The sequence below is a fragment of the Akebia trifoliata genome, chromosome 8, assembly GCF_017979445.1.
Source record: "Akebia trifoliata isolate Shusen 1 chromosome 8, ASM1797944v1, whole genome shotgun sequence".
Lineage (NCBI taxonomy): Eukaryota > Viridiplantae > Streptophyta > Magnoliopsida > Ranunculales > Lardizabalaceae > Akebia > Akebia trifoliata.
In genome coordinates, this window is record NC_141382.1 from 27,814,956 (window position 1) to 27,819,344 (window position 4,389).

Sequence of the window (4,389 nt, forward strand, 5' to 3'; positions counted from 1 at the left end):
GCTTACCAAAGCACCTGATTAAAGTTCACATCCGACTTTTTTAGGCTTTATGATTCTACAAGTCTATGAATCATAATCGATTCCTATCAATCTCATCTCGACAATATTCGAAGTGACAATAATACAATTATAAAGCTTGCAATCATTGCGCCTTGTAAAATTGGTTCAACCCTTAAGGTTTAATTGTCTAAATAATACCTTTTTGCTTGTAGTCTATGCGCTAGGGCGGTCATTGTGTGAGTGAATGACCTTTGCCTGATGACGAAAAGCAAGTTCATATTCAAAAACATAGTAAAAAATGTGTGGGCATAAGATAATAAAAAAATGCAATATTATGATGATTTAATCAAATGGAAGGAATAAATAATTATATATAAAAAGAAATATCCAATGAAACAAGAAGTCTATTACAATAACAAATCAAAACTTATGAAGTCCCAAACTCCTAACATGAGTATGATAAATGTCTCGTAGAATAGGTTTAGTTAGAGGATCTGTTACCATCTGACCCGAAGAAATATGTGATAAGACTATCTCCTTCTGCGCAATCATATCTCGAATGAAATGGTAGTAAATGTCGATGTACTTCGATTTTCCATGATATTTAGGATCCTTAGCATATGCTAATGCAGCCATACTATCATAATACAATGATACAGGTTGTGAGGCACTATGCACTGTACTAAGTCGAATAAGGAACATTCTCAATCACACATCTTCTTGAATCGTAGCACTATATGTAATATATTCTGATTCTATCGTGGATAATGCAACACAAAACTGTTTCTTGCTAGACCAAGAAACAACACCACCTCCAAACAAGAATGCATAACCTGATGTGGATCTACGCTCATCTAGATCACTAGCCCAATCCGCATCACTATAACCCTATAATCGCAAATCTACTCTTTGGTAACAGAGTGAATAATCTGCAATCCCACGCAAGTATCAAAAAATTCTCTTTACTATCTTCCAGTGAGCAGTTCCTAGATTACTTTGATAACGACTGACCAATCCTACTGTAAAGCAAATATCCGGTCGAGTACACATTATAGCATACATCAGACTCCAAATTGCATTTGCATAGGGCACTTGTGCCATATTTTCCTTCTCTACATCCGTCATAGGGCAAAGACCAAGATGTAAGGAATGTCTCTTTTGAACTAGAGTGTATATGGGTTTAGAATTTTGCATACAGAAACACTCAAGCACTCTATTAATGTAAGTCTCCTGAGACAAAAAAGAAGTCTCTTAGAGTGATCACGAGTGATCTTAATTCCAAGTATAAAATTCGCTTCACCCATATCCTTCATTTCAAAATTTGAGGATAAGAACTTTTGGGTGGTGACAATCAACTCTACTTCATTTACAGCCAACAAAATGTCATCAACATACAGAGACAATATTAAGAAACTCTTTCCACTCCATTTAACATACACACAATGGTCATTTTCCATTATCGTAAACCCATTTGTAGTAATGGCTCGATGAAAACGAAATTACCATTGCTTGGATGATTGTTTCAAACCATAGATAGACTTATTAAGCTTGCAAACTTTGCGTTCATGTTCTTCTATTTTTAAGCCTACATGTTGATCCATATAGATCTCCTTATCCAAATCTCCATTGAAAAATGTTGTCTTAACGTTCATCTAGAAAAGTTCTAAGTCTAATGTGCGACAATGGCTAAAATGAGGCGAACGGATGTGAGTCTTACTACTGGTGAGAAAGTCTCATCATAGTCAATACCCTCTATTTGGGTATATCCTTTCTCAACTAGATGGGCTTTATACTTGTTAATAGTTCCATCGGTCTTTCGCTTGATTTTTAGAATCCATTTATTTCCAACAGTCTTGCATCTAGGCGGAAGATCAACAAGTTCCCAAACTTGATTCTTCATCATAGAATTAATTTCATCTTGCATAACAGTCATTCATTCTTTAGAAGCAGATGACGACAATGCCTCCTACTAATTCCTAGGTTCATTATCATCAAGTAGAGTAAACATGAATGATTCCCCTTCAATCTCAAATCAACGACGATGTATTATTCCATGTTTACTCCTAGGTAACTCAAGATCATCATCAGTAATATCTAGTGGTACACTCTCACTATCCTCGACGATCATCGGATCATCAAAAGGTTTAGTTACCCCACATTTATCGAGAATAGGTGGAGGTTCTTCTTCTGATTTCGGAGTTGGTTATATCAACTCATAGAAATCATATGATGTTTTGATGAGTATCTCCAAACACTCAATTATACGCACATTTTCTGGATATTTATCTTGATTTTTGTACCTATTTCTCTATATTAAGATAATAATCATGATAAGCCTCAAACCACCACGTTGCATGTTAATTAGGCTTAATTATATATAAATAAATTCATTTACTAGATAAATCTAATTACGTGTGTTTCTTGTGCAGAAAAATCAACAATTTGGAATCAAAATCTCAAGGCAAAAGCATTTGGGCCCACTTTGGAATGCCCTAACACTTGGAATGCCCTAATCCTTTGGAATGCCCTAATCCTTAACTCATATTCTCCTCTTTTGTCTTTTTGTGCAAAGAAAAGTGGAGGCTACTTTAGACTCTTCTACACACATTTTTCTCTATAAATAGAGCCTTCATTTCTAGAGAAAGGGTCCCATCTTGGTTCTCTTATCCAAGACTCCTTTAATCTAAGGCTCTTTGCCTATTCTCTTATTTTTGTATTTTCATTTTCTAGTTATTTTCTTTTGGTTAACTAGTCTTGTAAGAAGTAGAAGAAGAAGAAGTTGTAATTTTCTCCATGAAATGAAGAAAAGTTCTTTCATCTCTTATCTTCCCTCTCTTGCAATGACATTAGGCTAAGTTCCCCTCTATTGGAGAGTGGAAAAGCCTAGAGCAAGTTCTTGTGTTATTTCTAATTTTATGCCTTTCTTTATTTAAAATGCTTATGAATTCTCTTTAAGTTTCTTGCACATTTTATTCTTAATATAGATACTTTATGCTTAGATTAGATCAAGATAAAGTATGCTTAAATTAGATAATTTGTAGTAAGAAGTTCTCAAGAAATTCTACTTTGTTTTTGTTCCTTTATTTCATTTTAATTGCAAAACTTTCCGATCTAAGGAGCTAACATCAAGCCCTTATGATTGAGTTATAAAAATGCTAGAGACTAGAAATTGCTCATTAACATGTTTTAGGTAGATCCACCTCCAATGGTGTTTTAATTCATAAGTTTACTTGCTTTTAATTTCATTTACTTTAGTTTATTTTCTAGCAATTTTACATCTTCTTATAAGTTCAAAAATACAAAGAAAAACAGTTTTAATTCCTTTTAGTTAATTTAAATTTTATCTTCTTAGCTTAGCTCTATTCCTCCTTTCTCTTGGGTTCGATCCCCTACTTGCCCCACAAGTAAGGTAAAACTAAGATTATTATTAACTCCGGTGAGAAGAACAACGATAGTCTCACCAGATGTTTAAGTTTTCTTTCTGCTTAGGAAATCATTCTCAATGAAATCCACATCTTGCGACTCAATCTCTACTATTCCAACATTATCTCGTTCATAAATAAATACAAAGCCCTTAGAATGCTCAAATATCTTATAAATGTGCATTTCTTAGCTCTCATATCTAACTTCCCAACCTGATGGGAAGGGATATGAACAAAACCAGATGATCCCCATGGACGTTGATGACCCAGATCAGGTTTTCTACCTGTCCATAACTCATAAGGGGTGGATGTAACATATTTAGAGGGTATCCTATTGAGAATGTAGGCTGTAGTCAAAAGTGTATCTCCCCAAAAAGAAATAGGAAGATTTGTTTGCGCCATTATCGATCTCACCATGTCTAAAAGGGTTCTATTCCTTCTTTCTGCTACGTCATTTTGTTGCGGAGTAGAAGGAATTGTTAATTGCCTACGGATACATTTTTCTTCACAAAGCCTTTTCATAGTCTGATAAATATTCGCGTCCTCAATCAGTTCTAAGAGTTTTAATTTTCCTCTCCAACTAATTTTCAACTTCCAACATAAATTTTTTAAAGCAATCTGATGCTTCAGATTTATGTGAAATCAAATAAACATATTCAAACCACGAATAATCATCAATAAATGTGATGAAATAAGTCGTTCCATGGCATGTCCTCACATTAAGTGATCCGTAGATGTTAAAATGGACTAACTCTAAGGGAATTGATGCACGTATCACCTTTCCAAATGGTTTCCTACTCGACTGTTTGACTAGACAATGTTCACAGATCAGAAGATCGACTTTTGAAAGTGAACCTAATAATCCATCATTCGCTAGTCTTTTCATCATATCTTGTCCAATATGACCTAATCTAGCATTCCATTTCACAAAATCAGAAATAACATTATTGGAAATCGAATAAGCATT